The sequence below is a fragment of the Papio anubis genome, chromosome 9 (assembly GCF_008728515.1).
Source record: "Papio anubis isolate 15944 chromosome 9, Panubis1.0, whole genome shotgun sequence".
In the NCBI taxonomy this organism is placed as follows: Eukaryota; Metazoa; Chordata; class Mammalia; order Primates; family Cercopithecidae; genus Papio; species Papio anubis.
In genome coordinates this window covers 48,510,173-48,536,917 of record NC_044984.1, presented here as the reverse complement: position 1 = coordinate 48,536,917, position 26,745 = coordinate 48,510,173, and the positions used below count along the sequence as shown (strand labels likewise).

The 26,745-nt window shown below is 42.5% G+C and overlaps 1 long non-coding RNA gene across 1 annotated transcript; it reads right to left on the bottom strand.

Moving 5' to 3' along the window:
* Nucleotides 1–11,950: 11,950 nt before the first annotated feature.
* Nucleotides 11,951–26,238, bottom strand: LOC110740689. Its single transcript, XR_002515655.2, has 2 exons — nt 21,087–26,238; nt 11,951–12,237 (listed from the first exon to the last, which is right to left on the bottom strand). It is a non-coding gene; the product is annotated as an uncharacterized LOC110740689 (long non-coding RNA).
* Nucleotides 26,239–26,745: the final 507 nt, after the last annotated feature.

The window sequence follows — 26,745 nt, the reverse complement described above, 5'->3', positions numbered from 1 at the left end:
AGTAAGGGAGAAACAGAAGATGCACAACTATAGCTGACGATCAGTCAAAGGAGGATAGGAGTTGAAAGTAAAGAAATTGCTTTCAAGTAGGGCTATCCAGGAAGGTTCGGACAGGGGGTAACATCTAAGTTAAGCGATGATTGTGTAGGATTTCAGTAGTCAGAAATTGGGAGGAAGGAATTCCAGGGAAAAGACATAGCTAACGGGAAGGAATTCTTGACTTTGGGGATCATTTGATATGGAACTGCTCTTTATTATTAGCAATGCAAAGAACGGTGAAATTCAAGATAAAACTGCAGAAGCTTGAGGTTTTAAAAAAGGATGACAAGAACCAGGACCTGGGTCCCAGTTCAGGTTCCATTTGTGCCCACTTCTATTGTATCCAGTGTTATTTAAGGGATGCATACAAGGTTCACACAGGACAGGGTGCCCATTGTGCTTCCTTCTATATGTCTCTCATCTTCCCTCTTCCCCCACTGAGTTCTTTATTAACAATGAAATGATTTCTTAATCTCATTACTGAGAAAAGCACAAAGCACAGAAAAGCATATGCTACACAAATTAAGTTGGGTAATTTGCATACCTAGGGAAAGGGAGAAACCCCTCCCCCTTCCTTCTCCAGAGTCAATTTTCCTTGATCTTCTGACACCATATGTCAATAAATATCTATATTTCCTCATGCCCTGGACAGGAGATGCTGTTAAATGTCAAATGTAAAGTAAAGTTTGTCATAAAAATCCCTCATAAAAAAAATCTCCCAACTACCAACATTGAAAGATGGAGGAGGGGAATTCCTATGTTGTGTTTGCCTCCTAATAATGTTCAAGTCATCCAGCTTCTTGCTTCCAGGAGCATCACAGACAATCTTTTCTTAAAGTTTTCTACAAAAGCAGGCAAAGGCATTCAACTCCTCTTACCACCCTTGCTTCTGCAAAAGTTTATTCTCATTCTGTTTTTTTTTTTAAATAAAACAGAACCACTGTTTAAATAACCAGTTTCTCACAATCTCAACTGTAGATGTATTAGTATATTTTTTAATTCTCCTCTCTCTGACAAAAGTATAGAGTCCCACTTAGAAGCAAAGAAATAAATAGAGTTCTCTGAGCACCTTATATCAAGGGGTTCTAGAAAAGGGACAGTAAATGTGGGTGGTACTCATACAAGGGTGACTGTGTGTTAGGCTAGAAAGTAAAGGACAGGAGAGGATTGCCTTGTGGCTGCTGTTTCTCTTTCTCTGCAAACCTCCTCTGATTATAGCAGATTTATAGGGGCCCCAAAGCAGCCCAGCATCTTAGCCATAAACTTCCCAGAAAGAAAACTCATTGAGGTTCCCTTGAGAGGTGATGAAAAATAAATATCAGGGTTTGGTACAAACACATCAGCCAAGACCACGGGTGGAAGACAGCCAGTTCCCTATAGCTGGTTTAACTCCTTCAGGATTTGTACATACATACACACAACATACACAAAAAGTCTAACACATAGACTCATGTTTATGGACCTACGGAGATAAGCGTACCTTACTCTTTAATGCCTATTTCCAGCCCAATGCAAACATGTGTCCACATAGCATGTATACACACATGACTTTCAATGAGTTGTTTTATACCCAGCCTCTCCCCCTTTCCAAGCTACTGACTGCAGGGTGGGGCACAGTGAAGGTGAATGAGGGAATGTCTGAATATAAGCTTGCATGTGTCACTAAGTGTGTCTCTGACTATATTCCAAAAAGCAAATAGAAATTGTTCCTTTATTATTCACTGTTTGGATTATCTACTGTTTTTGATTACCTCTAAATACACCATTAAGTTTCAGTGATCATCTATCCCTCACTGAGCCACTACTCTGTGCAGAATATAGCTCAGGGGTTAGCAGCACAAGTTTTGCTCAAACTTGATGCAAATGCTAGCTTCACTACTTACCTTGCACAAATGACTTAACCTCTCTGAGCCTTAGTTTCAACTTCTATAAAATGGGGATAACAATACTTACTTCATAGAACAGTTGTATTACATTAGATAATTATGCAAAGCACTTAGAACAATGTATAGGGCACAATACTCAACAAATAGTAGCTATTATCACCATCATTGTATTAAACATTGAAGATATATAAAGAATATACACAGGGCCCGGCACAGTGGCTCACGCCTGTAATCCCAGCACTTTGGGAGACTGAGGTGGGTGGATTGCTTGAGGTCAAGAGTTCAAGACCAACATGGCGAAACCCCATCTGTAGTAAAAAAAAAAAAAAAAAAAAAAAAAAATAGCTGGGCATGGGTGGCAGGAGCCTGTAATCCCAGCTACTCAGGAAGCTGAGGCAGGAGAATCACTGGAACTTGGGAGGCGGAGGTTGCAGTGAGCCGAGGTCGTGCCACTGCACTCCAGCCTGGGCAACAGAGCGAGACTCCATCTCAAAAAAAAGAAAAAGAAAAGAATATATATATATATGAGTAAGCTGGGTATGGTGACTCATGCCTGTAATCCCAACACTTTGGGAGGCCCAGCAGACGGATTCCTTGAGCCCACCTCAAGTCTGAGACCAGCCCACCTTGAGCCCACCTTGAGTTTGAGACCAGCCTAGGCAATATGGCAAAACCCTGTCTCTAAAAAAAAAAAAAACAAAAAAGTTAATTGGCCAGGTGATGGCACATACCTGTAGTCCCAGCTACTTGGGAGGCTGAGGCAGGAGGATCACTTGCACCCAGGAAATGGAGGCTGCAGTGAGCCATGATTGCATCACTGCACTCCAGCCTGAGTGACAAAGCAAGATCCTGTCAAAAAAAAAAAAAAAAAAGAACATATGTAAGTAAAAGAAATGTTCTTTTTCCTTGAGAGTTTAAGAAATCTCATTGGTAAGACAAGATAGATACATGGAGAGACAAAGGACATGGAAACTTAAAACTGTTATTTGAGCCCTAAAATGCAACTTATTTTCCTAAATCTTAGCCCTATTTTGAAATTTTTAGCAAGGGTTTTAAAGCTCTGATGAAATTATTGTTTTCTTCTATCATTCATCATCCCCAGGCCCATCACCTTAAATTCACCACACATCCACGTAGCCTTTCGTTTAAGGAATCGAATGGAGAATCCTTGAGATAGAAAAGATTTTGAGAGTTTATTTTGTGCATTTCCCTGTTTCAGAGCAGGAGCCCTCCTAGGCATTCCAAACCAAACTGAGGCACCCACATGCATGGCCAGAAAAATCTGGCCATCCCCTTCAATCCTCCCTTTAACTCCAGAAAATTCTTTATGTTCAGTTTCAATCCATAGCCCTTCAATATTGATCTTTCCTGGTTATTTATTCTTATTGGAGGTAAAGTACACAAACTCTTCAAAAGCTTAAGAAAAGTTCTGAGATGCCACTTGATACCTTTTTTGCATTGACTATGACTTCAGGTCTCTGGAACTCTATGTCTTGTATATTTTGTCATTAGCCCATTAAATATCATCACAAGATCCTTTAAAAAGTATTAATTTGGCCCCTCCAAGGGTATAACCCCTTACCCATTCATCTGGTCTCTCCTTTAAGCCTTTGGAAGAAAACCAAATATCCTGATTTCCATTACAGGTAGTTAAGAACTGCTACTTCAATCCCTCCACCCCCATAGTCTCCTCAATTAGTATCATTAGTATCATCAAATTGTCACTCATTTGATTAAGGGACAGTACAACCCTGAGGCAGGGGCATGACTGATCTGACCTCCCAGTCCCTTTCAGTCCGTCCATCCATATGAAGTAGGGGAAGCAAAATTGGCAGCAGTCCTAACCCACACAACACTTGCCCAAGGGGAGCCCCTGAGCACCAGGCAGACTCCAGCGTGGGCACAGCAGGCATTTTCCCAGAGTGGGCCGAGTGCCAAAGCCTGGCATGGTAACTGGTGTGGGAGGCCTGGAGACAGGGAGGTGAGCCAGGGCCCACACTCTTCTCTCCTCCCCAGATTCAGTCTCTCCAGCCTGAGCCTCTCCGCTAATGCTCCCAATTCCAAAGTTTCTCAGCCCCCATCTATTCCCTTCCATAGTGCCCACCCTAGGCCAGATGCTTCTCACCAATCATCTAGACCTGTGCTTCTCAAACTTTCAAGAGCATGCAGATCACTGGGGGAGTGTGTTAAAAATGCAGATTTCAATTCATTAGGTCTGGGTTAGGGCCTACGATTCTGTATTTCTAACAAGCTCCCAAGTGATGCCCATGGTACTTGGCCATGGACTGTACTTCAAAAAGCAGAGATCTCAATGACTATAGCAATTTCTACAAGTGTCTCCCAGGAAGCGTCCATCTATCCAATTCCATCTGTCTACTTATCCTCCAGATAATAATGAGAACCATATCTCAGGCCTTTCTGATTCAGAAATCTCCCTCCATGGCACAATACACAATACAAACCTGGTTTATAAATTTCAATTCAAATGTGAAAAAAAAAAATACAATCTTCACAAGAGTCTCATTCATGACTCCAGAGATCCATGTAGCCTAGGATTACTGTCACATTTCTTTTCAAATCTGCCTATCCCTCTTTTATTTCCAAAATTGCTCCATAGACATCCTCTTTCAGGAAGCATCTCTTCACAAATATCTCTTTCTCAGTTTCTACTCATACCTTCCCTTTCCAAAGTAATGAGGTTTCAATCCCTGTCTCCTTACTATTCTCCTATTTTAGCCCCAGCTTTTCTCACCATTTTGGGTGTGAATTCCTACCGCAAAGAATCTTAGATGCTCTCACAAAGGTTTTGCACCCAGCTAAAAAAAAAAAAGAAAAGAAAAAAAAAGAAAGCACCTAAATGAGTTGGCAAGTATATGGGGAACCCTGCCTCTAGAAGATTTCCCTGGTGTCACCCACTCTCTGTAAGGACTATTTCAGAAATCCTACAAGTAAGAGAGTAGCTTTCCAGTCCTCCTTCCCAGGACAGGCCCTGTGTATAAATATAGAAGGAAAACATTGAGCCTTCTTCCATGCCAAAGCATAAATCTCTGACTGCTTCAGGAAAGATGCCTGTTGTGCCCACGCTGGAGCCAGTCTAGTCTTCAGGGATTCCATGGAATTCCAGGTAGAGTGGGCTGGGCCTTCTATCAATTTCACCACTTCCTGCTCCTCCCTGAATTCCATGGGAATAGATGGAGAGGGACCAAGGGAGGTTGTTACAGGCATTCTCCTGCCCCAGGTTTGTGTGATCCCTTGTTGCTCTTTGAATGAACAACACTGCTCTTACTGTTGGGGGAGGAGGTCTAAAGGAAGCAGAGAACCCAGTGCTTGCCGTGAATAAGATTCCAGTACGATGGAATAGACAGGATAGTGACCAGGACTCGGGCAGAGCCAAACAAAGGCAAAATTAGAAGCAGGAGCTGGGTACAGTTCTAGATACTAGAAGAATGGGGAGAAAGGCTGTTTGACAAAGAAGTCTCCTAGAAGATAGTTTTAAAGGAGATAGTGCTAGTCTGAAAAGAAGGAGAATCTTTTGTAGCAAGGAAATGTATAAGGCTCAGTTCAATTAAACAGTTATCTATTAAATGCACATTACATGCCTGGCATCTAGTGGGTGCTGTGCAGGAGTGAACAAGAGATGCTCCTTACCTATGAGCTACAATCTAGGGGAGAAAGAAAGAAAATAAAGACACACAGAAAACTGTGCTATTTTAATCTAGGTGTACTATTAAATGAAGGCGACTGTTGGAAGGGAGCCTTCGTTTCCCTCACTTCATCTTTATATATGGAGAGGCTTCAGCTGGAGCTTTGGTTTTCAAAGTGTGGTCCCTGGACCAACAGCATTAGCATCACTTGGGAACTTGTTAGAAATGCAAGTTCTAGGCCAGGCACAGTGTTTCAAGTCTGTAATCCCAGCACTTTGGGAGGCCGAGGCAGGTGGATCAGCTGAGGTCAGGAGTTCAAGACCAGCCTGGCCAACATGGCGAAATCCCATCTCTATTAAAAATAACAAAAATTAGCTTGACATGGTGGCAGGTACATTTAATCTCAGTGACTCGGGAGGCTGAGGCAGGAGAATAGCTTGAACCCAGGAGGCAGAGGTTGCAGTGAGCCAAGATCACGCCATTGCACTCCAGCCTGGGCAAAAAGAACAAAACTCCATCTCAAAAAATGAAGAAAGAAGAAGAAGGAGAAGGAGAAGAAGAAAGAAATGCAAATTCTGGACGCATCCCTCCCCCCGCCACCACCACCCAGGCCTACTGAATTTGAAACACTGGTGGTGGAGCTCAGCTATCTGTGTTTTAACTAGCCCTCCAGGTAATGTTGATACATGGCAAAGTTTGAGAACCACTGAACAGAGTGATATCCCTAGCCTGTTTCCACTGTCTTACTTTCTGTGACTTCTTTGATTGAGTTGAAGAGATGGCACTGAGTGGACCCAGCCCAATCCCCTTCCAATTTTTTTTTTTTTTTTTTTTTTTTTTTTTTTTTTTTTTGAGATGGGGTCTGTCTCTGTCTCCCAGGTTGGAGTGCAGTGGTGCAATCTCGGCTCACTGCAATCTCTGCGTCCAGGGTTCAAGCAATTCTCCCGCCTCAGCCTCCCAAGTCTCTGGGATTACAGGCGCCCACCACTATGCCCAGTTAATTTTTTTTTTCTTTTTTTTTGAGACAGTCTTGCTCTGTCGCCCAGGCTGGAGTGCTGTGGCACGATCTCGGCTCACTGCAAGCTCCGCTTCCCGGATTCAGGCCATTCTCCTGCCTCAGCCTCCCGAGAAGCTGGGACTACAGGCAACTGCCACCACACCCGGCTAATTTTTTGTGTATTTTTAGTAGAGACGGGTTTTCATCATGTTAGCCAAGATGGTCTTGATCTCCTGACCTCGCGATCTGCCTGCCTCAGCCTCCTAAAGTGCTGGGATTACAGGCATGAGCCACCAGGCCCGGCCAATTTTTGCATTTTTAGTAAAGATGGGGTTTCACCATGCTGGCCAGGCTCTTCTCAAACTCCCTGACCTCAAGTGATCCACCTGCCTCATTCTCCCAAAGTGTTGGGATTACAGGTGTAAGCCACCACGCCCAGTTTGATGTTTTTTGTTCTTGTTGCTGTTGTTGCTTTTGTTTTCAGAGCCAGCCTGTCCACAGTACACATGCATTCCAACCTGTTCATACACAGCAAAAATCTAACAAAAGCAGCCTCTAGTCCTGTAATAGGAGGCAGGTGGGCGTTCAGCAGAGTAAGTCTGTCTAATTTGGTGGTGTGGTATTGGCAAGCCAACACAGCTGCAGACTTAAAGCTAATGGTTTAAATGTCCGTATGTCTCCTAGGTCTTGATTATCAATTGGTACCGAACATAGGAGGGGGGAAATTGAGTTTTCATTGTTGATTTTGTTTTCAAAGCCGGCCCGTTGGCTCTCACCAACTCCAAAAGTGGGTTTAAGTGAAGAGCTGGCAGGGTGCAGGTTCAGACTACCTGTAGCGGAGAGACCTAGTTGAGGGGGTAAGAGAGCAGAAAAGCCAGAGGAAATCCTAGAATGTTTTAACTACATGGAACCTTAGAAATTATCCATTCTTACTTCTCATGTAAGATAAAGAAGCAAAGCACTGAAGGATTTGGGTGGCTTGTTGAAGGTCACGTTACTGTTTAGCAGCAGAGACAAGACTAGAACCCAGGACACCTGGCTGTCAGCTGTGTACTCTCTGAGCAGGTGGACCAAAGAAGACAATAGTAGAGAAACATTCAAGTCCAAGAATACAGATATCACCAAGTAGAAGAATCAACCCCAGGGGTTAGTGGGCTTCAAGCCCAAGTGCTTTGTACTCACAGGAAAGCTCTGGCTTCAATCTGCCTGTCCATGTTACCCCTTCACACAGCCAAGCCTCAAGCAACAGAGCCTGCTTGGTGTGCTCAGAACACTGCTTCACTTTCCTGTGCTTTCCCTAGCGTTACTCCCTCTGCCTAGAATCCACTGCCCAGCCCAGCACCCCCCACCAACCCTGCCCAGGTGGTGAAATCCTATCTGTCCTTTAAGAGAGCCAACTCAAATGCCATTCCTCCACAAAAATGTCTCTGATTTCATCAATCAACTCTCACCACTGTGCCAACCCAAAATGATCATCCTCCACTCTGAATTCCCAAGACCTTTTATTTATTCATATGTTACTTATGGCACTTATCACTTTCTACTTTGTGTTGCGGCTAAACCTTACTTTTTGTATTAGAATATAAGCTCCTTAAGGGCAGGGGCCATACTTCATTACATGTGCTATCCTTTCATAATGCCTAGAACATGGTATACAATAAATATTTACTAAATCCATTATTTAACCAACCAACCAAAGCTCAGAAGTCATTTGTCAGGGAACATGTCACCTGTTGCAGCCTCAACATCACAGAAACTGACACTGAAGGACATCATAGAAAAATCAACCCTGCTCTTCCCCCAGAAAAAGCTCCAAATACCTCCCAACATTTTGCTTTTTTACGCACCACATGACATAATCCCATTTGGGTTCGTCTAACTCATGTAGCTTCATGTACTAATTAAGCTGTAAGACACAACAGGGCATGAATTTATTGTGCAATAATTCACACGCGGGATGTTTGCGCAGTGCTTGGGCGTGAGTTATGACACATTAATTCACGGCCTAGAGGGCCTCGTTGCAATTACAGAACCATTTTTAAAATATCATCTGGGTTTAAAATACAAATATTGGTCTCCCCAGTCTTAAAACCCTTAGCCCCAAAATACAGCTAGCCTCCGTTCTCCTCATTCTGCATTACCCACTTAGCTGTTCTGATGGCAAAGAATGTACAGTCCAATCCTTCATTTTACTCCCCTAGAATCAGAGGGGCACTGTGAAAAGAGAGGAAGAGGGAGAATGGGGCAGAGACTTTATAACTATCTGCAACAGAGAGAGAGGAGCTGGTCCTTGGGTAAGGAAACACTGGAGAAATGGATCCTGTAGCCAACTAAGGGTCTATTACTAAGAAAGGAGAAGGGCCAGAAAAGACTTTTATGAATTCTTACATTCAATAAACTTTACCCAAAACAACCAGGCAAAATTCACTGCAATGTTTATGTTCATAGTTAGGAGAGTGTTATGGGTAGGGAGAGAAGAAATAAGTCACCTGGCTCAGTAACTCACAACTAAAAACAATTCCTTCTGTCTCCTCTCTCCCCAGGGTTCTGGGAGAGAAGGTGAGCTCACTTCTGCAGATGACTCTGCTCACTGGCCACACCGTGCTCTATAAACACCCTGCACCATCTGTGATGTCAGTCGCCAGCCGCCTGGAGAATCTGCCCTGTTCTGGGAGCTTGTATTAAAACACTCACTTATAACTCCCTATTAATTTTTCACGAGGAGTTATTTTTAACTCGCTCAAACCATTGTCTGAATATGCCAAATATATTTTCTTAATGAACGAGCCCGGCGTGTGGTTCCTCCTTCCCCTCCTCTCCTGCTGCTATTCAAATGGTCCCTTCCTCACGGGGCACAGGGCTTGGATGAACTATTCACAGCAATGCCCCGGAAATGAGTAGTGGGGAACAGAGAAAACCAAGACACAAGGCCCACACTTTCCTCCCTACTCAGGCTTTGGTTTTGAGAGAACTTCAGGAATTTCAGGAGACGTTTCCAGGTTTTTAAAAACAGAAAGATCAAGTCAAAATTGAAAACTCTTCTCTACAAATTATCCAAAGGGACCCTTGGGTTATCGGATCAAATCATCCCTCTACAAACCCATCCAGACTCCTTTATTTGCCATAATATTACCAGTCCCAATACTATGATTTCCTTGCAAGTAAGTGGGATAGATACACTGTCAATTTTTAACTCATGGACTTTTTCTAAACTATAAATCTGATTGAGTTGTTCCCCCACTTAAAACCCTTCCATGGTTCCCTTCTGCCGTCAGGATAAAGACTAAAGTCCTTAGCCTAGCCCTTCCCAATTTCTTCATAATTTCATTCTGCTTATTCCTCTAGCACCATCCTCTTCCCAGGTCAGTTCCACTCACCCTGCTCCCCTGCCTCTAATCCCCCCTCGGCCCCTTCACTCAGCTGATTCCTACTTATTTTTCAATTCCCAGTTTAGAAATCGCTTCCCCAGGAAGCCTCTCCTGGCTTTTTCTCTTGATTAGGTGTCCTTCCTATATCCTCTCATAGCGTCTATACTTACCCCATTTGGCATAAATTATCAAGATTCCAGTTCAGCTGCCTGTCTCCTCCACTAGACTCTGAGTTAGGAGCTAATAAATATTTGCTGAACAAATGTACAAACAGAGAAGAGAAAACCTGAAAGAGCAGATAATCCAAAATTCCTATCTGTTTGACTTTGAGATACATACTTTGTAGCCAAGCAACCTTTATAAATCTGAGTCAGGTAAATATATAAATGGTATTACATTCCTTGTAGAAGGCAATCAAAATGAAAAGTGTGAAGGGAAAACCAACTGTGATAAAACCTTGACCGCAGATAATTCATGGCATGTATAAGCCACACGTAGGTGATAAAGAATTGTTTGCCGTTATGGATGCTTGTTTTAGAAATATCAGCCTGCCTTGGATTGCAGGGAACCATCTAACCCTCAGTTAGTGGGTCCCTACTTATCTGAAGGCATCATGCTCAGCTCTCCGTAGGACATCCCCTAAGCCAGAGGTTGTCACTCGAGGGGCCATAATTAAGATACCTGGGGAACATTTTCACACTTCATGTCCTTACCCTCTGGAGATTCTTTTACAACTAGCCCCTTACTTCTTGTGACCGCTCTAAACCATCCCAAATGACAAGAACCTGTCCTAGATTTAAAAGGGACAAGACTCTAAAACTTTCCTTCACAGGAAGGCAGCGTAGTTTAGTAGTTAAGAGTAAGAGCTCTGTAGATAGACTGCTGGGGTCAAAGCTCAGCTCAACCATTTCATAGTTACATGAGTTTGGACAGATTCTTATCCTTATTTTTTATTTTTATTTTATTTTATTTATTTATTTTTTATTTTATTTTATTTTTTTTTTTGAGACGGAGTCTCGCTCCGTCGCCCAGGCTGGAGTGCAGTGGCGCGATCTCAGCTCACTGCAACCTCCGCCTCCAGGGTTCAAGCGATTCTCCTGCCTCAGCCTCCTGAGTAGCTAGGATTAAAGGTGCCCACCACCACGCCCGGCTAATTTTGTCTCTGGACAAATTCTTTACCCTCTATGCGCTTAAGTTTCCACAACTGAAAAATAGGAGTAAATAAACTTCATAGGGTTGCTGAAGATCAAATGCAGTAATGCTTGAAAAGTACTTAGCTCAGTACTTAGCAAAACAATATGTACTTAATACAATCTACCTAATACTTAATATTAAAATTTGATCTAAAGTCCTCCAACTTTGAAAATGAATTCATCTTTGTAAATATCTAGCCTCAAAATCACCCACTGAAATTTGAGCCTGTTGGTTGGCCCTCATGAGAAAATAAAAACTGTTTTATTCTATATAATTTACCTTGAATCTCTGAGAACTCTAGTCAGATACCCTCAGGCCTGCTACTGGTAAACACTTTGGAGGGTCCTAGCCTTATTGAGTTAGAGCAGGCATTGAAAAGGCCAAGGCTCAGCCAGGCACAGTGACTCATGCCTGTAATTCCAGCACTTTGCAAGGCCAAGGCAGATGGATCACCTAAGGTCAGGAGTTCAAGACCAGCCTGGGCAACATGGCGAAACCCAATCTCTACTAAAAAATACAAAAAATTGGCCGGACATGGTGGCAGGCACCTGTAATCCCTGCTGCTCAGGAGGCTAAGGCAGGAGAATCATTTGAACCTGGGAGGTGGAGGTTGCAGTGAGCCAAGATCATGCCATTGCACTCCAGCCTGGGTGACAGTGAGACTCCATCCCCCCCCCCAAAAAAAGAAAGAAAAGGATAAGGCTCAAATATTATAGTAAAAATAATAACTGACATTTATTGAACATTTATTATGGGCACTACATTAAGTATTTTACCTGTGCTTCCTCACAACAATTCTAAGAGACAAGTCCCATTGTTGTCTTCATTGTGTTTATTAGAAAACTGAGGTTTAGATAAGCCAAGAACTCGTACAAAGTCACACAGAGAACAAACGGTTGTGCCAGGATTTGAACAAAGACTGTCTGATGCCAAAACTCAAGTGAACTCCTATGCCATGCTGCCCTCCTTCCCTACTGCTTTGTTGGGATTGTACAGAAGTTTCCCTGAACACCCCAATTCCTAAAATGGACAGCGATTGAGAGGGAGGTCACAGTTTCCCTTTAGTGGCTCCTTGGACCTCAAGAATTCTGTCTTCTGCCCAGCCAGCCCTAAAAGGAAGAAATGATAAAAAGAGGAACACAGCATGAACAGTAATAATAATCATACATTTGCTTCATATTATTTCTGGAAGAGGCAGTACTGGGTAGTATAGTAGTAAGAGTAAAGAATATTGAGTAATTTTCTGGAGGGGAGCCATAGCTCTTCTACTTAACTATATAAATTTTGATAACTTGCTTAATCTCTCTAAGCCTCAGTTTTCTTATCCATAAAATGGAAATGATAATATTTGCCTTACAGGATCAATATGAGAAATAAATGAGAAGATACAAACTATCACTCACTGCTGGTGAGGGCCTCCATCCTGATACAGTCTTCATGGAATTAAACGTGCACACACTCTCTAACCAGCAATCCCACTCCTAGGTATACACCGCAGGAAAACTCTCTGGGTTCATAAAGAGGCCCAGATAAGGATATTTATCACAGCACCATTTGTGGTAGTAAAAAGTTGGAGGCAACCCAAGTATCTATTACTAGGTGAATATGTAATAAAATCTACTGTATGAGCATAGCGGTCAGAAATAATGAAGTCGATTTCCATACAGCAACATAGATAAGGCTCAGAAACAATGTTTAGTGGAAAAAGTAAAAGCAGGATAAACCATATAGCACAATGTCATTTATGTACATTAAAAAGCGATCAAAATGACACTATATTTTTTAGGGATACAGATAGATCTATTTTAAAATGTAAATCAGATCATGTAATTCCTCTGTTCAAAACCTTCCCCTGGTTTCCCTCCTTATTCAGAGTATAAGCCAAGATCTGTGCTTACAGTGGTCCACAAAGTCTTACACGTTTTGCCACTGACCCAGCTACCTCCCAGCCTACTGTTTCTCTCTCTTTTCTCACTCATTTTGCTCTGGCCATTGGCCTAAACTGACCCTTCTGGCCTCCTAACATACCAGGCAAGACCTGCCTTAGGGCCTTTGTACTTGCTGTCCGCCCACATCTGAACCGCTCCTGCCCTAGATGTCCACATGGCTGATCCTTAACGTGCATTTGGTGCACCACATCTTTTCAATGAGGCTTTCTTACATCACCCTGTAGAAAGTGGCAATCTGCTCCTGACCACCCACAACACAACGTATCCCCTGCCCTGATTTTTTGTTTCCATAGCACTTATCACTATTTAACATATCCACTGATTTATTTGTTCACAATCATCTCATCCCACTAGAACGTCACCCCACTAGAACGTAAGCAACACAAATGCAGGTTTTGATTGTTTTGTTCACTGCTGTGAACACCTACAACTGTGCACCTACAACTTCTCAGCACCTGCAACTCTGTTCAACACATAGCAGGCACTTTATATTTGGTGAATGGCTGAATGTCTCTAAATAAACATATAGAGTACAGATTGGAAGAGCACTAACTAAATATATGAAACAGATAGCTCCCACAAGAAAAGGAAATGAGAAATAGAGGTGAGGGGTGAAAGGGAAAGATAGAAGGAAGCAAAAAGGGGCCTCACATGAACTGATGATGCCGGCGTGCTGTGAACAGGGCTTGGTGAGTAACTCAGTTCTGTGCACTCGAGCTTCCACAAAGGAATTGCATGAGATAATGTTGTGAAAGGACACTTCTGATTCCCTCAACTTTATCACACAGGATGGTCCCTGGGTCCTTCCCACTTTTGCTGAAGATAAAACTGGACATACAAAGAATGAAGATACAAGGGAAGCAGCTTAAAGAACAAAACATATGGGAATTAAATAGTCATAACCCATGACTCAAACAGAAGCATGCAGAACAAACAAATAAACAACCAAACTGACAGAAGAAAAAGCAAGCACATGATAGGGAATCCTGAGAAAGCCTAACTGCAGCCCAGTGTCTAACAATAAAGAGAAACATCTTCCTTGAATGCAATTCTCAGGAATATCTTTCCCTGTGCAATAATCTGCAATTATTCTAATGGTTTATATTCAGTCTGGGTTCTTCAAACCAGCTGTCAGAGCCCCTTCCTAATCATGCCCACCTCTACCCTCAAGCCTATCACCTCACTCCTAACTCAGCTCCTCACATTGTGACTTACCCTGCATGCAGCAAGACTTTGGCCTGCACCAGTTACTGGCCTGGCCGAGGGGTGCCCTCCTCACTCCTTTCTATCTGGTCTTGACTCTCTAGCTCTTCTCAATCCTATTCTACAATCTTTCCCCCACTTCTAGAAGCCTTCCCTGTGCCATCCTGACTGGTTTCCCCATCCCCAACCTTCCTTCCCATTTCATCAGCACTGACAGCTAACCCTGATGCTCAGCCGAAATTAGTTTTCCCTTTCTGTCTGATGGTGTCCTGGGTATGTCCCTTAAATTCCTTTATAGTCTAAAAGCCTCCAGAGGGCAGGGCCATGATCTGTGTACCTGTTCCTTCCGAATTCCATGCTCCCACCACCAACCCTTGTTACCCAGGACAAGGATCTACTCAATTGTACCGAGCAACCAAAAGAGACACTTAGGACAGAGAAAATAAACACATAACTGTATTGATTAACAGTTAGGATTAGGATGCCTAGAAGTAGGATTTTTTTTTTTTTTTTTTTTTTTTTTTTTTTTTTTAAAGAGAGAAAGGACCAGATAGAGGTGGGAACAGGAGACTAGAACACACACAATCTTCTATTTAAAGAGTGTTTCCTAAGGATATTTCCTAATAAGGGCCCTGGGTCTGTGGATCTCAGTTTAATTAGGAAACAGTCTCTCCCGAAGGAGGTGCTTGGCCCAGGGGAGGTGCTTAAAGAAATACAGAGAAAGGCCAGAGAACATGAAGCCAGCTTGTATGAATTCCATCATGCCCCTGGCTCTCTCCTTCCCTTCCTCCTCCTCCCTGTGTTTCTCTCATTCTCTGAGCTCTTTCCAAACTCCAGAACAAAAGTTCCATCCCAAGTAGCCAAGAAGAACTCATGTCGAATCCAACAATCCACCCACTAAATTGAAGGCTGTCTTGTTTTCCCAGCCAACCCCACCCACTCTCCTTCATCCTGGAGGTCATTGTGTTCATTCCTTTGTCTCTAAGAAGGGCACTGCCCTCACTCAGGACCTTTCCTTTTCAAAACATTTTTCCAAGAAAGTAAGTTCCACTGGTTCCCCTGCTTGGGTGCTAACAACCCTGCCAATCCGGAAGTTTGGCCTCATGGCTCCTGCCGAACAACTTCAAATAGAATGTGGACACAAACTGCTCTTCTAGAAACTTGATAAACATTCATGAGAGGAAAGCTATGGAGCTGCTACATAATTACTTCAGGTCTCAAAGTTTCCAAGAAGTGGACTTTAAAATGCAACATCTCCTAGAGATGATATCAATGTCTTTGCATGTAAATACAACTCCTTTCTTGATCCCAAATTATATAACTTTGCTCCTCCTTAAAATTTCTGGAGAATGAAAACTCTGGAACCAATCAAACCAATGTCTCAAAAAAAAAAAAAAAAAAAAAAAAGTAAAGGTTTCTGGATATCTAAGCTTTCCCAGAGTTTCCAAAGCCCTGACTCAAGCACCTCTGCAATTATGGTTGGAGGCAATCAGAAATACAAGAGTAGAGGCTTTGTGTTCAAGGCGACCACTTTAAATAATAATAACCATGGCATATGCAGTGCACTAACAGTTCTAAATTGGAAACAGTTCAAAACACATAAGAAAAGGTAAACTGTATAAAAGCCATCATGAACACGGGGTCTGAGTTATATATCCAAGGTCTAGAAGAAATCAGTTAAGGATAAACGAAAAACAGAATCTTCTCATATTATCTTTCTGTGTATGCCTTCTCTAGAAGTCTATGTCTAGTCACAGTTCCTCATTCATTCAACAAATATTTACTGGTCCTCAACTATTCAGCACTGGGGATACAGCAATTAAAACACACACACAAAAAAAATCCCTCCACTTAAGTCACTCACATTCCAGCAAGAAGAGGCAAATGATAAACAAGTAGTAAGAATACATATTGTGTTAGGCTGGGCGCGGTGGCTCACGCCTGTAATCCCAGCACTTTGGGAGGCCAAGGCGGGTGGATCACGAGGTCAGGAGATCGAGACCATCCTGGCTAACACAGTGAAACCCCGTCTCTACTAAAAATACAAAAAAATTAGCCAGGTGTGGTGGTGGGTGCCTGTAGTCCCAGCTACTCGGGAGGCTGAGGCAGGAGAGTGGCATGAACCCAGGAGGCAGAGCTTGCAGTGAGCCAAGATCGCACCACTGCAATCCAGCCTGGGCAACACAGCGAGACTCCATCTCAAAAAAAAAAAAAGAATATATATTGTGTTAGATTGTGGTTTGTGCTGTAGAGAAAAGTAAAGCAAGTAAAGGTTAGGATATGCTCAGGATGGGAGTTGAGATTTTAAAACAAGTGGTCCAAGAAGGCCTCGCTGAGATGACACTTCACCAGCAGCAAGGAGCAGGTGCAGGAAAAAGCAATGGTGCAGATCTCTGAGAAGTGAAAATATAAAGACTCTGGCCATTGTTTATTGTGGTAAAATGTACATAACATAACATTTACCATTTTGACTGTAAATGTGGCCTTAGGCCAGGCATGGTGGCTCACACCTGTAATCCCAGCACTTTGGGAGGCCAAGGTGGGCAGATCTTCTGAGACCAGGAGTTCGAGACCGGCCTGGGCAAACATGGCAAAACTCCGTCTCTACAAAAATAGAAAAATTAGCCAGATGTGGTGGCAAGCACCTGTAATCCCAGCTACGCAGCAGTCTGAAGTGGGAGAATAACCTGAGCCTTGGGAGGTCAAGGCTGCAGTGAACTGTGATCATGCCACTGCACTCCAGCCTGGTGATAGAGCAAGACCTTGTCTCTAAAGAAATAAAAATATAAAAGGCCGGGCACGGTGACTCACGCTTGTAATCCCAGCACCTTGGGAGGCCAAGGCAAGTGGATCACAAGGTCAAGAGATCGAGACCATCCTGGCCAATATGGTGAAACCTCGTCTCTACTAAAAATACAAAAATTAGCTGGGCGTGGCGGTGGGCACCTATAGTCCCGGCTACTTGGGAGGCTGAGGCCGAAGAATTGCTTGAACCCAGGAGGCGAAGGTTGCAGTGAGCCGAGATCATGCCACTGCACTCCAGCCTGGGCAACAGAGTGAGACTCCGTCTCATAAATAAATAAATAAATAAATACAGCATTAAATACATTCACATGAGGGTCAATCATCATCACCATCCACCTCCAGACCTTTGTCATCTTCCCCAACTAAAACTCTGTGTCCATTAAACATTAAATTCCCATTCCCTCCTGCTCCCATTCCTCAGAAACTACCACTTTATTTTCTGTCTCTATGAATTTGACTATTCTGGGTACCTCATATAAGTAGAATCATACAATATTTGTCTGCTTGTGTCTAGCTTATTTTATTTAGCATAAAGTCTTCAAGAGTATCCATGTTGTAGCATGTATTAGAATTTTCTTTCTTTTTTAGAGTGACTAATATTTCTCTCTATGTATATACTACATTTTGTTTATCCATTTGTCTATCAATAGACACTTGGGTTGCCGCCACCTTTTGGCTACTGTGAATAATGTTACTATGAACGTGGGTGTACATATATCAATTTGAGTCCCTGCTTTCATTTCTTTTGGATATACTCCCAGAAGTGGAATTTCTGGGTCATATAGTAATTCTAAGTTTTTGTGTTTTTTTTAGGAATTGCCAGTTTACTGTTTTCCACGGTGGCTGCACCATTTTACCTGCCAACCAGCAGTACACAAAGGTTCCAATTTCTCCACATTCTCGCCAACACTTGCTATTTTCTGTTTTTTTAATAATAGCCATCCTGATGGGTGTGGAACGGCACCTGACCATCTTGGGTTGGCACAGAGTGAGATAGGAAGAAGTAGGAGGGGATGAGGTCAGAGAAGATTCAGGAGGCCGGATCATTCATGGAGGGCCATAGAGTCACTGTGAGGACTTTGACTTTCACACTGGGAATCATGGAAACCCTAGATGAAGTGGCAGTTTTGCATATTGGCTACTGATTGTCATGTTCTTTGAACTAAGTATTTGGTTCTCAAACTAGGGAACAGGCCTCCTCCAGAGTTTGAAAATACAGCACAGAAATGGGTTCTGCAGAGTTCTCCACAGACATCTCATGGTTCTGACAACAAAGTGAGAGCTAAACAAGCTGAGGCCCTCTCACACCGGCCTCCCTCTCCAGATGCTATACACCAACCCATGGGAGATTAACATGATGGATTACTTTCATCCAGGATGTTCACTTTATGGATTATCTTTAGCCAGGATTCAATCACTTAAAAAAACAATAATCTTTGTCTCATTCAGTATTTTGGATTATCTCCTCCATTTTTCTGGGTAACCAAGAGCTGATATGGAGATGAAGGGTACTTTTTCCCAGAAACTGGTGAAATTAAGGACTGCAAAGACAAAGGCAGGTAGATTCTCAGAAAAGGGGCAGGAACAGTGTGAATCATGCACTCACCAGCCTTGCAAAATTAAATAGACGAATTCAGTCCCAAGGCCTGGATGCCTCAGCAAGGATTGTCAGAAATGTCTGAGATGATCAGAGCTAGGGAGAGAAAGGGCCCCAGAGGGAAGCCTGAAAACACATTTTTGAGAGGCAGAGAGTACCTCTCATAACCTCACTTCCCCCAGGCGACAGGGATGAAAGCTTCTACATCAAAATGAGAAGTCCAAGGAGTTATAGATTTTCTCAACAATAAATAATCTGGAGAGAATGGCCGCCCAACCACCGTTTATAAATGCTAGAAAATACACACTTGTGTGTGGTGAGGGCAGGGGGATGGAGAGTGGAGAAAGAGAGAATTATGGAGTTGTCCCCTCTGGGAGAGGAGGAGGGCCAGAAATCAATTTTCACTATGGCATTCTTAGGATTCAAATGGGGGCTAGGAGAGGGAAGTATGGTCAAATCTGGAAACCTAAATGACTAATTTTTCTCAGTAAGGAAACAGGCCAGGTACTCTATGATTCTGTGTGCTATTTTTCTTTCCATCTGAGGACCACCTCGTTCATCCTCCTGTCCCTACGCAGTATGAACACCACCACCGCCCGCCTCAGGTAAACAGAAACTCCATGGCTTCCCTCACGCCATAGTCCCTCCCTCATACTCCTTCTCTGTGGTCTCATTAAAGAAGTCTTGGGTTACCCTTTTCAGCCCAAAGATTTATAATAAAAATGAAACTAGGATTTAGGAGAAGGCTGCTCTTCTCCCTCTCTTCAGGTAGAAAAATAAGGGACCTACATGGCACTGAAAGTTTTAGGTCATTCATTCAGTAAGTATTAAGCACCTACTATATGCCAATCGCTGTGCTTGATGCTAAGAACACAACAGGAGGGGAAAGACATGTTCCCTGTCTACATGGCACTGTCTTTAAAAGTGTTCTTACCTAATCCAAAAGTGCCAGAAACGCCTAATCTGAACTAATGATGAAAACAATCCGTCAAATTCGGACCCAGTGACTTTCTACAAAACAACTGACTGGTACTCTTCAAAACTGTGAAAGCTATGAACAACAGGCTAAGGAATGATTCCAGATTAAAGGAGAATAAAGAGGCATGATAACAAAATACAGTGCACAAACTTGAATTGGATCAGACTAGGAAGAAACATTTTACTAGAAAAAAATTATTCGGCCAGCGCAGTGGCTCACACCTGTAGTCTTAGCAGTTTGTGAGGCCGAGGAGGGCTAATCACTTGAGCCCAGGAGTCTGAGACCAGCCTAGGCAAGATGGTGAAACCCTGCCTCTACAAAAATAAAAAATTTAGTCTGACATGGTGGCATGTGCCCGTAGTCCCAGTTACTTGGGAGGCTGAGGCAGGAGGTTCACCAGAGCCCAGGAGGTAGAGGCTGCAGTGAGCTGTGATCATGCCACTGCACTCCAGCGTGGGCAATAGAGTGAGACCCTGTCTCAAAAAAAAATTATTAGACAATTAGCAAAATTTGAATAGGCACTGTTTTATATATGTGTGCATATATACATATATGTATATATGAGACAGAAGGGTAGAGCACACAAATGTGGCAAAATATTAGTAACTGGCCAATCTTGGTGAAAAATGAATGGGTATTAATTATACTATTTTACAACTTTTCTGTAGGTTAATATTTTTCAAATTAAAAGGTTAGGAGGAAAACAAGAATGTTCCAACAGTAAAGGTTATGGATTTTTCTTCTCTCAATGATCTTTATAAACAAACTTGCCATCATTTTTTGATTGGAAGGAAATCCTATCCAGAATGATCTAGCCCTGAATCAAGAACTTTAGATCAGAGAGGTGGGTAGGAAGATTGAACTCCTTTGTCTTTGATTTACAACCAAAATTGTCAGCAAGTAAAAATGCCTGGAAAGAAACTACAGCCTTGACTCATGTTAGTATGGTTATAAAAAGTACATACTGTTATTGCCATTTTGTGGGACTAACACAAATTAATAAATCAGAGCTCTAGGCTTGAACGCTAAGAAGCATTAGGGAAGACGTGCAGAGGCTGGAGACAGAGCAAAATATCTGGCAAATGGCATACCAGGGATAGAATTACGTGCCAAAATTAGGGTTACGTGGAAAGAGAGGTGAAAGGAACCAGAATGTGTTGAGTTGCAAGCAAGGTTCCTATGCTGTTTCATTTAACCCCTATATACCCAATGAGAGAAGTATTATTATTCGATCTTGAAGATTAACAGAGGTTAAATAACTTTTTCCAGATCATATAGCCAGTAAACAGAAGAGTTAGAATTTGAACATGGCTCTTCATGAATTCAAAGCCCATGTTCTTCCTACTGTGGCACCCAGTCTCCATAAAGAACAAGGAGTCTAAGGGCATGGCTATTAAAAGAGGATTTGAACCAGTTCTTACTTACCCTTATGCCCAGGTCATCCCCTGCCAATGCCTTCTCTTTCCTCGCATATAGACACTGATGGACCAGAGCTGGAAGAGAGAAATCATTAAATCTGGAAGTTCCATCTAAACCATTTCCTGCTAAAATTCTAATCCAATCAGGTGCCAAAATGTCTCCAGACAATCTTTTTAGATGCCAAGAAAGGAGATTCCAAAGCATCCCCGTAACTATTCCAATAGTTCATAGACACAATTTTACATCTAATTATAATTCCTACTCCCACAACTTTAATCCATTGCCTTTTGCTTGGTTTTTAGTGAAAAATACAGGATAAAAGATCTCTAAATGCCAAATATAAGTAACCCCTCTGAGACTTCTTCCATCACACTGTTCTTTCATCATATTTCAAATCTTGCCTACTCACTACCTCATTCTTGAGAAGAAAAAAACCATCTTCAGTGCAGGTTAGGAAGTGCTAGAGAAGGAAATGAAAGCTTGATTTTCACTGGCCAAAGGAAAATGGGGTGTTGGGAAGGGAAGCCGGTGTTTTTTTTTTTATGGTAGCCCAATGGCAGGAAAATGGTTGCAATTTCCCTGACAATCTACATACCTCCAGATTTGGCCTTCCCAAACCTCAGCAGTCACCTAAGGCTTCCAGATGCTACCGGCACACACCGTTAGGAAACATCTGTCACAAAGAACAGCCCCAACTGGGACAAAGGAGAGTAGGAAGGCAGACGGTGCCAGTTTAATGAGGATGGTTTAACAAAACAGCTTTTAAGCTTTCTAATTCACTTGGCCATTTGCTCCCCAGACTTGGCTGCCAATCAGGAGTAGACTGTGGGGGGATGTTTGCCAGAGAATGGCAATCCCTGATCCTTAACTCAGGAGAACCCAGTACCAGAAAAATGTCAACTTGTCAGTCATTCTAAAACATTATTAATCCCATTCCAGAGCTAACAATTCATGGTGATACTGGGGAGAAGGACTTGAGCTACGTGAGGTTGCTCGGTCTGGTTTGGTTGTTCTTGACAGCCAGAGGCCTTATTTAGCAGAATATCAAAAACAGGTATTAGGACATGCCCCATGTCCACGTCTAGCTCTGAGCTCATGACAACTAGAGCATTTCTAATATTTATTAATCATTCATGGAAAAAGCATAAAGACCAATGGATATGTGGCATCAATACTGATCTCTTAGCCTTTCTGTTTTTAGATTGCCTCGTTCTTTTTTAAGGTTATTAAAGGATATGAACTTGAGATAAGAAATAATGGGTTTTCTCAACATGCTATCAGTATAGGAAAACCCACGAAGAAGATAAATTACTTTTCCATTTCAGTTTCCAGGGGGAGAATGCCCCAGATATGGCCAAAGACAAGGGGATTGACAAAGCGGCCTCAAAGGATCCTGACTTTATTCAGAGGCGTTGCATGAAAATTTGGATTAAACCTAAGGAATCCCAGCTGAAATCACTGGTTTCAGATATATGTGGATCATTATCCTAGGCCTGAATTCAACCTAGCCAACATGCCATTTTTCCCACCAGAACTCTATCCAGTAGATTCCTACAGTTTGCAAAGACTGCATCCCAACCTCCCGCTATACTCCCTGATCCACCTTCCTGGCCTTTAACATTGGTAACTCTAAACAATGAGATCCTCACAGATTTCACTCAGATTCACCCCAGCAACCATCAGAGAGTGCTGCTCTTCTCTGAAGCAGGCTACAGCCCTAAATCACATTCACCGCGATTGCTGCATTGCAGCAGATAACTGAAGTGTGAGTGCCCTCTACCCTCCTTCTGGAAAATGACACTTTCTTCAAGGATTGAAAGCAACACACACACACACACACACACACACACACACACACACACACCCTGTACCTTCTTCCTACCAGACCTGCAGTTTTCTGCTCTCTGTTAAATCCAAACTTTTAAGATAGTATTTCCAGATCTTTCTTTTCATTGTTCCTCTAAACCTTACTCTTATTATTAACCTTTCCTGTGGCTCTTTGCTGAAACAGAACAAATCTTTCCCCATATATGAACATCTTGCTATCATCGCCTCAACCATCACATGGACAGTCCCTCTCTGCCTCGAACACCCTTTTTCCAAACTGTTCAACATGCCCCTTCTTCAGGAAGCATCTCTAACCACACCTACGGATATCTGACCTTTCCGCTATGCCCTCTTTGCCTGCTCTCATCCCCTCATTACTGTCCAGAATTCTGTCCATTTGCTCCTAAATTCTTTCCTTGCTGCACTGCCAGTGTCTGTGCCTTGATTATGTGTCCAGCCTCCTCCATCAGACTGACATCCTCTCCTCCCCCTTCCTTTGGATTAGTCGGCAGTGAATATGAGTCTCTTGCACAGGAGGTTTTAGGACAGAATGGCATAACTCACTGGCCTAGAACTTTGCACTGGGAAAACGCCTTGGTTTGGCATTTCCTTGGTTAGGGAAAAGGGTAGCAGTGGTAGATGGTTAGGTGCAGCGAAGTAGCACAGCTCCTGCCTGATGATGCTTTCAGCTTGCCTGTCCTTCCCCAGCTGAAGCCTGAGGTACAAAGTTAACTGGCCACAGTCAAGGAAGCACCCCATGATCTACAGCCCAATGTGGGGACATCAGAGATAATGAAACGAGAATGCAGGTCCAAGTCTCTTCCATACCACAAAGTGAAAATGTAAAGATAGTAACCCAAACTGGCTGGGACAAAAGATGTTATCTGCGACACTTACTATTGGCTCCCGTGTCATTCCCCTTGATGTCCAATGACCAAACTGACAAACAATACAGTTTTATTACTTTCGTTGCTTTACTTAATTGTGAAAATAAGTCACCTAATACTTTGGCATTAGGCAACCTGGTGTGATACTCAAACTGCAATAAAGAAATCTCAGCTTAGACTGCAGAAAGGAGGGGTGCTCCAATAATCAAATGGTTGAATATTGTTTAGAATAGGGTTTTCATTTGTTTTGGGAGGATGTGGAAGTGTCCATGAAGTACTCTTATATTGTAAGCTCTCAGAAAAAAGAATTTTCTCTGTTTACCACCATTTTTCCTGTACTGTCTATAAATAAATTCACAGATAGATTCTGTTTAGGGTTGGGTCTATAGTGAGAAATTGGATGACCTCTATGTGGTTTGGTGTTTCCCTCAGGTGGATACCACTAAAAGTTTCTAAGTAACAAAGGCTGGATTCAAACTACTGAAAATCAGATTTAAACTAAGTGTAAGTGAATACAAAGACAAATTCCAAATTAGAAAATTCCAGCACCAAAATGATTCCTTTTGCAAAGGAATTCAAGCAAAAGCAATGTCTTTTTTCCCCTAAATTATTACCACCACCACAACCACCACATCACCACACACTCACACACAATGCAAGACAAATGGTAGCAAATAAAGAATTCCCCTCTTTGGGAGCTTACATTTAAGAGATTTTCTGCTACTTCCCCACTCCTCAAAATAAGTAAAATATATATAAGCCACGGACTGGAAAGCATAATCCTCAATCAGAAATACACAGTAAAGTGTTTATATCAGAGGCAAGGGCATTCCAAGATCCCAGATGACATAGTTGACAGAAGATGTGAGCAGGAAGGGCTTCATTTTTCGGTGTTGGCAAGGTTAGGGAGTATCTTCCCTGCACCTCAGGCCAGTCTGAGAAACCCTCACGGAGGAGGGGGTAATTGCTCCATATGGGGATTTGGTTTCCCTGGGAAACATCAGTTCAACCTACATCTTCATGATGGTATGAAGCTTGGGCTATGAGCCAATAAAGCAAATCTCACTTAGGCCTTCCTTCCATGCCTTCCATCAAAAACAAAAGAATAAAGACAAATAAACTCTACATATGCTTTGAACCAGTAAATCCAGTTTGCTCAACTATATAGATCCAGTTAAATGTTTACTACAGATTCTAATACAAATCTAAATACCAAAATATAATAATAATAATTCTCAGTCTTGGTCTGTGCTGAAAAGGAAAATAGAAACAATACCAGTAGTAATAAGTGTGTTACCTCTCCGTAAGGAAAGAGAAGTTGAGATGGCTTCCCTAAAAGGTTGGAAAGAAAGCTGAAGCAACCAAATCTAGCTCGTACTAAAGAAAATAAATGTCCAAGCTTATCTCCCAGGAGTCTTCTGAGAATGACCTGAGCAAACTGACTCCTTACCAGGCATCTTCCCACACCTGTGAACTTTCTGCATCCTGCATTCTGTCTGAATGATACTTGAGAGAATATTTTGTCTCCCTATCTAAAATTAAAACTCCTTAGGGTAGAAACTGTTTTATGTTCACACACTAAGCTAGAAATTAAAATTCTGCAATAAATATTACTAGCTCAACCAAGTCTTGAACTTGAAAATTATGACAGCCCCCAAACTGCTCAGGAGACCAAGGGGAAACACAGCTGCCTCCTCCAATTCACCTGCCTACCCTACCAACCCAGCACTGCAACTCTTAAATCTCATTCTAGCTGGGCAGAGGCCGAATTCCCAGAAACCCATTCCAATGTAGACCAAACCGCTGCAGGCCAAATGTACACCAAAATCATGTAGACAAAATCTATCCAGATGTAGACAAAATTCATCTAGATACAAACCAAAATAGTTTTGCTTTCTTCCCTCCATATTATGCAGTCCCAGTTACATGCAGACACTACACTAGTACCATTGTGCTATGATTTGGGTAAATAATCAGACAGCCAAAGCTTCTCTAGAGGCTATGTAATCTTCCTATTATCCAGTGTCATTTCGGAATGGTTGTGAATAAGGTGGCTTTTCTGAGTCTCTCTGGAACAACTTCAGAGATGGCAGAGTCAAATCCGAGTCTCTTCATTCAAGATTTGACACATTCACAGGTTTAGTTTTAGTTAGAATCCAATTTCGGAAATTCTTAACAATTCTATCACACCAGAAAAAGATATCAACTTGACAAATCAGAAAAGCCTGGGCTTCTGCTTCTAGAGCTCTTCAGAAACTAGATGGGCTACCAGGATGAATCAGATTTAGATTCTCCAAACAGAATCACAGTGAGAACTGGGAAAAGCCAAGGAGGGTGTAAAAGATTAGAGATTTAGGCTGGGCACAGTGGCTCACGCCTGTGTAATCCCAGAACTTTGGGAGGTCAAGGTGGTCGGATCACGCGGTCAGGAGATCGAGACCATCCTGGCTAACCCAGTGAAACCCCGTCTTTACTGAAAATACAAAAAATTAGCCGGGCGTGGTGGCACTCACCTGTAGTCCCAGCTACTTGGGAGGCTGAGGCAGGAGAATCACTTGAACCCAGGAGGCGGAGGTTGCAGTGAACTGAGATCAAGCCATGGCACTCCAGCCTGGGTGACAGAGCGAGACTTCGTCTCAAAAAAAAAAAAAAAAAAGATTTAGAGATTTAAAAAGTGAGGCCTAGGTTGCAGCGAGCCAAGATCGCTCCATTCCACTCCCTCTCAAAAAAAAAAAAAAATTATGTGATACATTGAACAGCAAAAATCAATTTCTTCTCTCCCTTCTTCCTCTTTGATTCTCTACTCCCCTTTTCTCAACCCAGCATCGTATCAACCCAGCACTCCTCAGAAGAGTCCTCACAAGAAAACAGTAGAAGGAAATCCATCTGCCTGTCCACCTTACTTTCCAATCTGCGACTGAAACATAGGATGGCCTTTGTCTACAATGATG